This window comes from Chiloscyllium punctatum, chromosome 52 (genome assembly GCF_047496795.1).
Source record: "Chiloscyllium punctatum isolate Juve2018m chromosome 52, sChiPun1.3, whole genome shotgun sequence".
Classification (NCBI taxonomy): domain Eukaryota; kingdom Metazoa; phylum Chordata; class Chondrichthyes; order Orectolobiformes; family Hemiscylliidae; genus Chiloscyllium; species Chiloscyllium punctatum.
In genome coordinates, this window is record NC_092790.1 from 22,947,502 (window position 1) to 22,962,316 (window position 14,815).

Consider the following 14,815-nt stretch of genomic DNA (forward strand, 5'->3'; position numbering starts at 1 on the left):
AGAGACAGACCTGTCCCCACCGGTGCTGTACCCCAGTGTTATACAGGGACAGACCTGTCCCCACCAGTACTGTACCCCAGTGTTATACAGTGACAGACCTGTCACACCCACTACTGTACCCCAGTGTGACACAGGTTACAGACCTGTTCCCACCAGTACTGTATCCCAGTGTTATACCGGGACAGACCTGTCCCCATCAGTACTGTACCCCAGTGTTATACAGTGACAGACCCGTCCCCACCAGTACTGTACCCCAGTGTTATACAGTGACAGACCCGTCCCCACCAGTACTGTACCCCAGTGTTATATTGACTGACCTGTCCCCACCAGTACTGTACCCCAGTGTTATACAGGGACAGACCTGTCCCCACCTGTACTGTACCCCAGTGTTATACAGTGACAGACCTGTCCCCACCCAGTACTGTACCCCAGTGTTATACAGTGACAGACCTGTCCCCACCAGTACTGTACCCCAGTGTTATACAGTGACAGACCTGTCCCCACCCAGTACTGTACCCCAGTGTTATACAGTGACAGACCTGTCCCCACCCAATACTGTACCCCAGTGTTATACAGGGACAGACCTGTCCCCACCCAGTACTGTACCCCAGTGTTATACAGTGACAGACCCGTCCCCACCAGTACTGTACCCCAGTGTTATATTGACTGACCTGTCCCCACCAGTACTGTACCCCAGTGTTATACAGGGACAGACCTGTCCCCACCTGTACTGTACCCCAGTGTTATACAGTGACAGACCTGTCCCCACCCAGTACTGTACCCCAGTGTTATACAGTGACAGACCTGTCCCCACCAGTACTGTACCCCAGTGTTATACAGTGACAGACCTGTCCCCACCCAGTACTGTACCCCAGTGTTATACAGTGACAGACCTGTCCCCACCCAATACTGTAGCCCAGTGTTATACAGGGACAGACCTGTCCCCACCCAGTACTGTACCCCAGTGTTATACAGTGACAGACCTGTCCCCACCCAATACTGTACCCCAGTGTTATACAGGGACAGACCTGTCCCCACCCAGTACTGTACCCCAGTGTTATACAGTGACAGACCTGTCCCCACCCAGTACTGTACCCCAGTGTTATACAGGGACAGACCTGTCCCCACCTGTACTGTACCCCAGTGTTATACACTGACATACCTGTCCCCACCGGTACTGTACCCCAGTGTTATACACTGACAGACCTGTCCCCACCCGTACTGTACCCCAGTGTTATACACTGACAGACCTGTCCCCACCCAGTACTGTACCCCAGTGTTATACGGGGACAGACCTGTCCCCCACCAGTACTGTACCCCAGTGTTATACAGGGACAGACCTGTCCCCACCGGTACTGTACCCCAGTGTTATACAGTGACAGACCTGTCCCCACCAGTACTGTACCCCAGTGTTATACAGGGACAGACCCGTCCCCACCGGTACTGTACCCCAGTGTTATATTGACTGACCTGTCCCCACCGGTACTGTACCCCAGTGTTATACAGGGACAGACCTGTCCCCACCGGTACTGTACCCCAGTGTTATACAGGGACAGACCTGTCCCCACCAGGACTGTACCCCAGTGTTATACAGGGACAGACCTGTCCCCACCAGTACTGTACCTCAGTGTTATACAGGGACAGACCTGTCCCCACCCCTGTACTGTACCCCAGTGTTATACAGGGACAGACCTGTCCCCTCCAGTACTGTACCCCAGTGTTATACAGGGACAGACCTGTCCCCTCCAGTACTGTACCCCAGTGTGATACAGGGACAGACCTGTCCCCACCCCTGTACCGTACCCCAGTGTTATACAGGGACAGACCTGTCCCCACCAGTACTGTACCCCAGTGTGATACAGGGACAGACCCGTCCCCACCGGTACTGTACCCCAGTGTTATACAGGGACAGACCTGTCCCCACTGGTACTGTACCCCAGTGTTACACAGGGACAGACCTGTCCCCACCAGTACTGTACCCCAGTGTTACACAGGGACAGACCTGTCCCCACCGGTACTGTACCCCAGTGTTATACAGAGACAGACCTGTCCCCACCGGTACTGTACCCCAGTGTTATACAGGGACAGACCCGTCCCCACCGGTACTGTACCCCAGTGTTATACAGTGACAGACCCGTCCCCACCGGTACTGTACCCCAGTGTTATACAGTGACAGACCTGTCCCCACCGGTACTGTACCCCAGTGTGATACAGGGACAGACCTGTCCCCACCAGTACTGTACCCCAGTGTTATACAGTGACAGACCTGTCCCCACCGGTACTGTACCCCAGTGTGATACAGGGACAGACCCGTCCCCACCAGTACTGTACCCCAGTGTTATACAGTGACAGACCTGTCCCCACCGGTACTGTACCCCAGTGTGATACAGTGACAGACCTGTCCCCACCGGTACTGTACCCCAGTGTTTCACAGTGACAGACCTGTCCCCACCGGTACTGTACCCCAGTGTTATACACTGACAGACCTGTCCCCACCAATACTGCACACCAGTGTTATACAGTGACAGACCTATCCCCACCGGTACTGTACCCCAGTGTTATACAGGGACAGACTGTCCCCACCAGTACTGTACCCCAGTGTTATACAGGGACAGACCTGTCCCCACCGGTACTGTACCCCAGTGTTATACAGTGACAGACCTGTCCCCACCAGTACTGCGTACCAGTGTTATACAGTGACAGACCTATCCCCACCGGTAATGTACCCCAGTGTTATACAGGGACAGACTGTCCCCACCAGTACTGTACCCCAGTGTTATACAGGGACAGACCTGTCCCCACCGGTACTGTACCCCAGTGTTATACAGTGACAGACCTGTCCCCACCGGTACTGTACCCCAGTGTTATACAGAGACAGACCTGTCCCCACCGGTACTGCACCCCAGTGTTATACAGTGACAGACCTGTCACACCCACTACTGTACCCCAGTGTGACACAGGTTACAGACCTGTTCCCACCAGTACTGTATCCCAGTGTTATACCGGGACAGACCTGTCCCCATCAGTACTGTACCCCAGTGTTATACAGTGACAGACCCGTCCCCACCAGTACTGTACCCCAGTGTTATATTGACTGACCTGTCCCCACCAGTACTGTACCCCAGTGTTATACAGGGACAGACCTGTCCCCACCAGTACGTACCCCAGTGTTATACAGGGACAGACCTGTCCCCACCTGTACTGTACCCCAGTGTTATACAGTGACAGACCTGTCCCCACCCAGTACTGTACCCCAGTGTTATACAGTGACAGACCTGTCCCCACCAGTACTGTACCCCAGTGTTATACAGTGACAGACCTGTCCCCACCCAGTACTGTACCCCAGTGTTATACAGAGACAGACCTGTCCCCACCAGTACTGTACCCCAGTGTTATACACGGACAGACCTGTCCCCACCTCTACTGTACCCCAGTGTTATACAGTGACAGACCTGTCCCCACCCAGTACTGTACCCCAGTGTTATACAGTGACAGACCTGTCCCCACCAGTACTGTACCCCAGTGTTATACAGTGACAGACCCGTCCCCACCGGTACTGTACCCCAGTGTTATACAGGGACAGACCCGTCCCCACCAGCACTGTACCCCAGTGTTATACAGTGACAGACCTGTCCCCACCCAGTACTGTACCCCAGTGTTATACAGGGTCAGACCTGTCCCCACCTGTACTGTACCCCAGTGTTATACACTGACATACCTGTCCCCACCGGTAGTGTACCCCAGTGTTATACAGTGACAGACCTGTCCCCACCCAGTACTGTACCCCAGTGTTATACAGGGACAGACCTGTCCCCACCAGTACTGTACCCCAGTGTTATACAGTGACAGACCTGTCCCCACCCAGTACTGTACCCCAGTGTTATACAGGGACAGACCTGTCCCCACCAGTACTGTACCCCAGTGTTATACAGTGACAGACCTGTCCCCACCCAGTACTGTACCCCAGTGTTATACAGGGTCAGACCTGTCCCCACCTGTACTGTACCCCAGTGTTACACACTGACATACCTGTCCCCACCGGTACTGTACCCCAGTGTTATACAGTGACAGACCTGTCCCCACCAGTACTGTACCCCAGTGTTATACAGGGACAGACCCGTCCCCACCGGTACTGTACCCCAGTGTTATATTGACTGACCTGTCCCCACCGGTACTGTACCCCAGTGTTATACGGGGACAGACCTGTCCCCCACCAGTACTGTACCCCAGTGTTATACAGGGACAGACCTGTCCCCACCGGTACTGTACCCCAGTGTTATACAGTGACAGACCTGTCCCCACCAGTACTGTACCCCAGTGTTATACAGGGACAGACCCGTCCCCACCAGTACTGTACCCCAGTGTTATATTGACTGACCTGTCCCCACCGGTACTGTACCCCAGTGTTATACAGTGACAGACCTGTCCCCACCGGTACTGTACCCCAGTGTTATACAGTGACAGACCTGTCCCCACCGGTACTGTACCCCAGTGTTATACAGGGACAGACCTGTCCCCACCAGGACTGTACCCCAGTGTTATACAGGGACAGTCCCGTCCCCACCAGTACTGTATCCCAGTGTTATATTGACTGACCTGTCCCCACCTGTACTGTACACCAGTGTCATACAGGGACAGACCTGTCCCCACCAGTACTGTACCCCAGTGTTATACAGGGACAGACCTGTCCCCACCAGTACTGTACCCCAGTGTGATACAGTGACAGACCTGTCCCCCACCAGTACTGTACCCCAGTGTTATACAGGGAGAGACCTGTCCCCACCAGTACTGTACCCCAGTGTTATACAGGGAGAGACCTGTCCCCACCAGTACTGTACCCCAGTGTTATACAGTGACAGACCTATCCACACCAGTACTGTATCCCAGTGTTATACAGTGACAGACCTGTCCCCACCAGTACTGTACCCCAGTGTTATACAGGGACAGACCTGTCCCCACCAGTACTGTACCCCAGTGTGATACAGTGACAGACCTGTCCCCCACCAGTACTGTACCCCAGTGTTATACAGTGACAGACCTGTCCCCACCAGTACTGTACCCCAGTGTGATACAGGGACAGACCTGTCCCCACTGGTACTGTACCCCAGTGTTACACAGGGACAGACCTGTCCCCACCAGTACTGTACCCCAGTGTTACACAGGGACAGACCTGTCCCCACCGGTACTGTACCCCAGTGTTATACAGAGACAGACCTGTCCCCACCGGTACTGTACCCCAGTGTTATACAGTGACAGACCTGTCACACCCACTACTGTACCCCAGTGTGACACAGGTTACAGACCTGTTCCCACCAGTACTGTACCCCAGTGTTATACAGCGACAGACCTGTCCCCACCGGTACTGTACCCCAGTGTTATACAGCCACAGACCTGTCCCCACCCGTACTGTACCCCAGTGTTATACAGTGACAGACCTGTTCCCACCAGTACTGTACCCCAGTGTGATACAGTGACAGACCTGTCCCCACCGGTACTGTACCCCAGTGTTTCACAGTGACAGACCTGTCCCCACCAGGACTGTACCCCAGTGTTATACAGGGACAGTCCCGTCCCCACCAGTACTGTATCCCAGTGTTATATTGACTGACCTGTCCCCACCTGTACTGTACCCCAGTGTCATACAGGGACAGACCTGTCCCCACCAGTACTGTACCCCAGTGTAATACAGGGACAGACCTGTCCCCACCAGTACTGTACCCCAGTGTGATACAGTGACAGACCTGTCCCCCACCAGTACTGTACCCCAGTGTTATACAGTGACAGACCTGTCCCCACCAGTACTGTATCCCAGTGTTATACAGTGACAGACCTGTCCCCACCAGTACTGTATCCCAGTGTTATACAGTGACAGACCTGTCCCCACCAGTACTGTACCCCAGTGTTATACAGTGACAGACCTGTCCCCACCTGTACTGTACCCCAGTGATATACAGTGACAGGCCTGTCCCCCACCGGTACTGTACCCCAGTGTTATAAAGGGACAGACCTGTCCCCACCGGCACTGTACCCCAGTGTTATACATGGACAGACCTGTCCCCACCAGTACTGTACCCCAGTGTTATACAGTGACAGACCTGTCCCCACCAGTACTGTACCCCAGTGTTATACATGGACAGACCTGTCCCCACCAGTACTGTACCCCAGTGTTATACACTGACATTCCTGTCCCCCACCAGTACTGTACCCCAGTGTTATACAGGGACAGATCTGTCCCCACCAGTAGTGTACCCCAGTGATATACAGTGACAGACCTGTCCCCACCAGTACTGTACCCCAGTGTGATACAGGGACACACCTGTCCCCACTGGTACTGTACCCCAGTGTTACACAGGGACAGACCTGTCCCCACCAGTACTGTACCCCAGTGTTACACAGGGACAGACCTGTCCCCACCGGTACTGTACCCCAGTGTTATACAGAGACAGACCTGTCCCCACCGGTACTGTACCCCAGTGTTATACAGTGACAGACCTGTCACACCCACTACTGTACCCCAGTGTGACAAAGGTTACAGACCTGTTCCCACCAGTACTGTATCCCAGTGTTATACAGTGACAGACCTGTCCCCACCAGTACTGTATCCCAGTGTTATACAGTGACAGACCTGTCCCCACCAGTACTGTACCCCAGTGTTATACAGTGACAGACCTGTCCCCACCTGTACTGTACCCCAGTGATATACAGTGACAGGCCTGTCCCCCACCGGTACTGTACCCCAGTGTTATAAAGGGACAGACCTGTCCCCACCGGCACTGTACCCCAGTGTTATACATGGACAGACCTGTCCCCACCAGTACTGTACCCCAGTGTTATACAGTGACAGACCTGTCCCCACCAGTACTGTACCCCAGTGTTATACATGGACAGACCTGTCCCCACCAGTACTGTACCCCAGTGTTATACACTGACAGACCTGTCCCCCACCAGTACTGTACCCCAGTGTTATACAGGGACAGATCTGTCCCCACCAGTAGTGTACCCCAGTGATATACAGTGACAGACCTGTCCCCACCAGTACTGTACCCCAGTGTGATACAGGGACACACCTGTCCCCACTGGTACTGTACCCCAGTGTTACACAGGGACAGACCTGTCCCCACCAGTACTGTACCCCAGTGTTACACAGGGACAGACCTGTCCCCACCGGTACTGTACCCCAGTGTTATACAGAGACAGACCTGTCCCCACCGGTACTGTACCCCAGTGTTATACAGTGACAGACCTGTCACACCCACTACTGTACCCCAGTGTGACACAGGTTACAGACCTGTTCCCACCAGTACTGTACCCCAGTGTTATACAGCGACAGACCTGTCCCCACCGGTACTGTACCCCAGTGTTATACAGCCACAGACCTGTCCCCACCCGTACTGTACCCCAGTGTCATACAGTGACAGACCTGTTCCCACCAGTACTGTACCCCAGTGTTTCACAGTGACAGACCTGTCCCCACCAGTACTGTACCCCAGTGTTATACAGTGACAGACCTGTCCCCACCAATTCTGCACACCAGTGTTATAAAGGGACAGACCTGTCCCCCACCGGTACTGTACCCCAGTGTAATACAGGGACAGACCTGTCCCCACCGGTACTGTACCCCAGTGTTATACAGTGACAGACCTGTCCCCACCAGGACTGTACCCCAGGGTTATACAGTGACAGACCTGTCCCCACCGGTACTGTACCCCAGTGTTATACACTGACAGACCTGTCCCCACCGGTACTGCGTACCAGTGTTACACAGTGACAGACCTATCCCCACCGGTACTGCGTACCAGTGTTATACAGTGACAGACCTATCCCCACCGGTAATGTACCCCAGTGTTATACAGGGACAGACCTGTCCCCACCGGTAATGTACCCCAGTGTTATACAGTGACAGACCTATCCCCACCAGTACTGCGTACCAGTGTTATACAGTGACAGACCTATCCCCACCGGTAATGTACCCCAGTGTTATACAGGGACAGACCTGTCCCCACCGGTAATGTACCCCAGTGTTATACAGGGACAGACTGTCCCCACCAGTACTGTACCCCAGTGTTATACAGTGACAGACCTGTCACACCCACTACTGTACCCCAGTGTGACACAGGTTACAGACCTGTTCCCACCAGTACTGTATCCCAGTGTTATACCGGGACAGACCTGTCCCCATCAGTACTGTACCCCAGTGTTATACAGTGACAGACCCGTCCCCACCGGTACTGTACCCCAGTGTTATATTGACTGACCTGTCCCCACCGGTACTGTACCCCAGTGTTATACAGTGACAGACCTGTCCCCACCAGTACTGTACCCCAGTGTTATACAGGGACAGACCTGTCCCCACCCCAGTACTGTACCCCAGTGTTATACAGTGACAGACCTGTCCCCACCAGTACTGTACCCCAGTGTTATACAGGGACAGACCTGTCCCCACCAGGACTGTACCCCAGTGTTATACAGTGACAGACCTGTCCCCACCAGTACTGTACCCCAGTGTTATACAGGGACAGACCTGTCCCCACCCCAGTACTGTACCCCAGTGTTATACAGTGACAGACCTGTCCCCACCAGTACTGTACCCCAATGTTATACAGGGACCGACCTGTCCCCACCGGTACTGTACCCCAGTGTTATACAGGGACAGACCTGTCCCCACCGGTACTGTACCCCAGTGTTATACAGGGACAGACCTGTCCCCACCGGTACTGTACCCCAGTGTTATACAGTGACAGACCTGTCCCCACCGGTACTGTACCCCAGTGTTATACAGTGACAGACCTGTCCCCACCGGTACTGTACCCCAGTGTTACATTGACTGACCTGTCCCCACCTGTACTGTACCCCAGTGTCATACAGGGACAGACCTGTCCCCACCTGTACTGTACCCCAGTGTTATACAGGGACAGACCTGTCCCCACCAGTACTGTACCCCAGTGTTATACAGGGAGAGACCTGTCCCCACCAGTACTGTACCCCAGTGTTATACAGTGACAGACCTGTCCCCACCTGTACTGTACCCCAGTGTTATATAGTGACAGACCTGTCCCCCACCGGTACTGTACCCCAGTGTTATAAAGGGACAGACCTGTCCCGACCGGCACTGTACCCCAGTGTTATACAGTGACAGACCTGTCCCCACCAGTACTGTATCCCAGTGTTATACAGTGACTGACCTGTCCCCACCAGTACTGTACCCCAGTGTTATACAGTGACAGACCTGTCCCCACCAGTACTGTACCCCAGTGTTATACATGGACAGACCTGTCCCCACTGGTACTGTACCCCAGTGTTATACAGGGACAGATCTGTCCCCACCAGTAGTGTACCCCAGTGATATACAGGGACAGACCTGTCCCCACCAGTACTGTACCCCAGTGTGATACAGGGACAGACCTGTCCCCACTGGTACTGTACCCCAGTGTTATACAGGGACAGACCTGTCCCCACCAGGACTGTACCCCAGTGTTATACAGGGACAGACCTGTCCCCACCAGTACTGTACCCCAGTGTTATACAGGGACAGACCTGTCCCCACCAGTACTGTACCCCAGTGTTATAAAGGGACACACCCATCCCCACCAGGACTGTACCCCAGTGTTATACAGTGACAGACCCGTCCCCACCTGTACTGTACCCCAGTGTTATAGAGGGGGGGGATGGGGGGGACACTGTAAATATTAACACACACTCCCCCCGGGGGGGGGACCCTGTAAATATTAACACACACTCCCCCCAGGGGCGACCCTGTAAATATTAACACACACTCCCCCCGGGGGAACCCTGTAAATATTAACATACACTCTCCCCGGGGGGACCCTGTAAATATTAACACACACTCCCCCCGGGGGGACCCTGTAAATATTAACACACACTCTCCCCCCGGGGGGACCCTGTAAATATTAACACACACTCTCCCCGGGGGACCCTGTAAATATTAACACACTCTCCCCGGGGGGACCCTGTAAATATTAACACACACTCCCCCCGGGGGGGACCCTGTAAATATTAACACACACTCTCCCCGGGGGGACCCTGTAAATATTAACACACACTCTCCCCGGGGGACCCTGTAAATATTAACACACACTCCCCCCCGGGGGACCCTGTAAATATTAACACACACTCCCCCCCTCTGGGGGACCCTGTAAATATTAACACACACTCTCCCGGGGGGGACCCTGTAAATATTAACACACACTCTCCCGGGGGGGACCCTGTAAATATTAACACACACTCTCCCCTGGGGGGACCCTGTAAATATTAACACACACTCCCCCCGGGGGGACCCTGTAAATATTAACACACACTCTCCCGGGGGGGACCCTGTAAATATTAACACACACTCCCCCCGGGGGGACCCTGTAAATATTAACACACACTCCCCCCCTCTGGGGGACCCTGTAAATATTAACACACACTCTCCCCCGGGGGAACCCTGTAAATATTAACACACACTCTCCCCGGGGGACCCTGTAAATATTAACACACACTCCCCCCCCGGGGGGACACTGTAAATATTAACACACACTCTCCCCGGGGGGACCCTGTAAATATTAACACACACTCTCCCCCGGGGGAACCCTGTAAATATTAACACACACTCTCCCCGGGGGGACCCTGTAAATATTAACACACACTCTCCCCGGGGGGACCCTGTAAATATTAACACACACTCTCCCCGGGGGGACCCTGTAAATATTAACACACACTCTCCCCGGGGGACCCTGTAAATATTAACACACGCTCCCCCCCCCCCCCCCGACCCCCGGGACACACCCTGTAAACATTAGCAGCGTCCTGTGTCCGTCCTGTGTATAATATTTTTATTCCACCATCCGACATGCACATCACCGGCAGTGACAGTGTTTATTGCCCCTCGCTCCCCCCTTGAGAAGGTGGGTGGGTGGGGGGGGGTGAGCTGCCTTTGTTGAACCTCTGCAGCCCACCTTCTGTCGGTTGACCCCACCCCAATCCCATTCGGGAGGGAGAGCCGAGACTTTGACCCAGGCACACCGAAGGAACGGCAATATCTTTCCAAGTCAGAATGGCGCGCGCCTCAGATCCTGCAAGTCACGGTGTTCGCGTTTTAGCTGCTGCCCTTCTCCTTATCGACGGAGGAGGAAGTTGGAGCCGGAAGGTGCTTTTGATGGTCGCCTCGGTGAATTTCTTGGAGACAGTCCAGGCTGCGTCTCCCGAGGGCCGGTTCCGGAGGTTCGGAGGGAACGTGCGGCTTGGTCCCCGGACGGTGGGGAGTTTCCCCGAGTGCTCTCGCAGCCGAACGCACCCTGGGCGAGTGGGCACTGATTCCATCGTTCTCCAAACGTGAGCTTTGCCAACGGTGGGCAGGTTCCGGTGAGTCGGTGACGGGGACTCCCTCCCGGCAGGACTCCCAGCCTCGGACCGGCTCTCTGCGGTGCTTCTGCGACGAGTCAAGTTCAGTTTCTGGTCATTGGGAACCCCCAGGATGTTGGCGGTGAGGGGGGAGGGATTTAATGAGTGTAACACCATTGAACATCAAGGGGAGGGGGGCTACGATGGTGAGATTCTCTCTCAATGGGAACCCCCAGGATGTTGATAGTGGGGGGTCAGGGGGGGGATTCAGTGACAGTAACACCATTGAACATCAAGGGGGCGATGGTTAGATTCTCTCTCAATGGGAACCCCCAGGATGTTGATAGTGGGGGGTCAGGGGGGGATTCAGTGACAGTAACACCATTGAACATCAAGGGGGCGATGGTTAGATTCTCTCTCAATGGGAACCCCCAGGATGTTGATAGTGGGGGGAAGGGGGGGATTCAGTGACAGTAACACCATTGAACATCAAGGGGGCGATGGTTAGATTCTCTCTCAATGGGAACCCCCAGGATGTTGATAGTGGGGGGGGGGAGGGGGGGATTCAGTGACGGTAACACCATTGAACATCAAGGGGGCGATGGTTAGATTCTCTCTCAATGGGAACCCCCAGGATGTTGATAGTGGGGGGGGAGAGGGGGGGGGATTCAGTGACGGTAACACCATTGAACATCAAGGGGGCGATGGTTCGATTCTCTCTCAATGGGAACCCCCAGGATGTTGATAGTGGGGGGGTGGGGGGGATTCAGTGACGGTAACACCATTGAACGTCAAGGGGGCGATGGTTAGATTCTCTCTCAATGGGAACCCCCAGGATGTTGATAGTGGGGGGGGAGGGGGGGATTCAGTGACGGTAACACCATTGAACGTCAAGGGGGCGATGGTTCGATTCTCTCTCAATGGGAACCCCCAGGATGTTGATAGTGGGGGGGGGTGAAGGGGGATTCAGTGACGGTAACACCATTGAACGTCAAGGGGGCGATGGTTCGATTCTCTCTCAATGGGAACCCCCAGGATGTTGATATGACGTTAACACCATTCAACGTCAAGGGGGCGATGGTTAGATTCTCCCTTATTGGTGATGGTCAGAGCCTGGCATTTGGGTGCCATGAATGTTCCTTGCCGCTTGTCAGCCCAAGCCTGGCTATTGCCCAGATCTTGCTGCATTTGCACACGGACTATCTCAGTATCTGTGGGACGGGGGAATGGGGCTGGAACTCTGGGTGACCATCGGTGAACACCCTCCCACTTCTCACCTTATGGGGGGGGCGGGGGGGAAGGGTCATTGATGAAGCAGCTGGAAGTGGGGGGGGGGGGGGGTTGGGGCCTGGGACACTACCCTGAGGGACTCCTACCGAGATATCCTGGAGCCCAGATGTCTGACCCTCCAACAACCACAACCCTCTTCCTCTGCGCCAGGTAGGACTCTGACCAGCCGAGGGTGTGTGCCCAATGATACCCACCCATCCCAGTTTGGCTCGGGGGCTCTGGGATGCCACACACGGTCGGGTAGAGCTTTGAGGTCAAGGGCTGTCACCCTCACCTCACTGTCAGCACTGAGGGAGTGGGCACTGTCAGAGGGTCAGTGCTGAGGGAGTCAGCACTGTCGGAGGGTCAGTGCTGAGGGAGTCAGCACTGTCGGAGGGTCAGTGCTGAGGGAGTGGGCACTGTCGGAGGGTCAGTGCTGAGGGAGTGGGCACTGTCGGAGGGTCAGTGCTGAGGGAGTCAGCACTGTCGGAGGGTCAGTGCTGAGGGAGCGGGCACTGTCGGAGGGTCAGTGCTGAGGGAGTCAGCACTGTCGGAGGGTCAGTGCTGAGGGAGTGGGCACTGTCGGAGGGTCAGTGCTGAGGGAGTCAGCACTGTCGGAGGGTCAGTGCTGAGGGAGTGGGCACTGTCGGAGAGTCAGTGCTGAGGGAGTGGGCACTGTCGGAGGGTCAGTGCTGAGGGAGTCAGCACTGTTGGAGGGTCAGTGCTGAGGGAGTGGGCACTGTCGGTGTGTAAAGGCGACCCCGCAGTGTATGTCTCTAGGGTTGGAGGGGTTTGAGCTACAGGGAGATGCTGGGGGCCGTTTTCCCCGGAGCGTCGGAGGGGGTGACCTTACAGAGGTTTATAAAATCACGGCGGGCGGCGGGGGGGGAGACAAATAGCCAGGGGAGTCAAAAACTAAAAGGTGGGACAGGAAAAAGTTAAAGGGGACCGAGGGGTAACCTGTCCCCGCAGAGGGTGGTGCGTGTGTGGGGAACGTGGACCGGAAGGGGGGGTTAGTGCTGGCAAACGGGGGGGGGGGGAGGGGGGGAGCGGGTTCCGTTGGGATCGCTGGGCTGGCAGGGACAGGTTGGACCGAAGGGCCCGCTTCTGTGCTGGTCAGGGTGTGGCAACGCTCAGAGCGTGACTGCCGCGGCAGCGTGCAATCGCTGGTGACTGCGCAGCGTGCCCGCACGGTGTGAATGCCTTGCCACACGCGGCGCACAGGAAGGGCCGCTCCCCGGTGTGGGTGCGCCGGTGGCGGGCCAGCTTGCTGGGCTCCAGGAAGGCCCGGCCGCAGGCGCCGCAGCGGAAGGGCCGCTCCCCGGTGTGGGTGCGCCGGTGGGCGCTCAGGTTGCTGGCGGTGACGAAGCCCTTGCCGCAGGCGCCGCAGCGGAAGGGCCCGCTCGCCGGTGTGGGTGCGCTGGTGCGCCAGGAGGCCGCCGGCGCTGGCAAAGCCCTTGCCGCAGGCACCGCAGCCGAAGGGGCGGTGCCCGGCGTGCAGCAGCTGGTGCTGCGCCAGCCGGCCCTGCTCCAGGAAGCTGCGGCCGCACACCGGGCAGGCAAAGGGCCGCCGGCCGCCGTGGGTGCGCCGGTGCCGCGACAGCTTGCCGGACTCGGCGAAGGCCTTGCCGCAGTCAGCGCAGCGGTAGGGCCGCTCGCCGGTGTGGGTGCGCTGGTGCACGGCCAGGTTGGGCGACGCGGCAAAGCCCTTGCCGCAGACGGTGCACTTGTATGGCCGCTCGCCGGTGTGGGTGCGGCGGTGCGCGATGAGGTTGCTGGACGAGATGAAGCACTTGCCGCACAGCCCGCACCGGAAGGGCCGCTCGCCGCTGTGCGCCCGCTGGTGGTCTGCCAAATTGCCGGACGTGGCGAACCCCTTGCCGCAGACCGGGCACTCGAAGGGCCGCTCGCCGCTGTGGTATCTCCGGTGCGTCTCCAGCACGCACGCCCAGCGAAACAGCTTGCCACACTCCGAGCACTGGAAGTTGGGGCCCGGCCTTTCACCCGAGGGTCCAGCTGGGTCCTCCGGTGCCCGCTGCTGCCCCTCGCCTTCCATCGCCTGCCCAGACAAGAGAAGCGAGACGGTTAAGGTCACCAGAAGATTCACCGCGGTGAACTAACGGCCAACCCCCCCCCCCCCACCGACCCAAAAATTGGCAGACGGGTGGGGTGGGGATTTGCAAAGGGATCTTGATCAAACGGGTCA

At 56.3% G+C, this 14,815-nt stretch overlaps 1 pseudogene; it reads right to left on the minus strand.

Annotated features, from left to right (window-relative positions):
• Positions 1-13,602: 13,602 nt before the first annotated feature.
• On the minus strand, positions 13,603-14,665 carry LOC140470895 (uncharacterized; annotated as a pseudogene).
• Between the last annotated feature and the right edge of the window lie 150 nt (positions 14,666-14,815).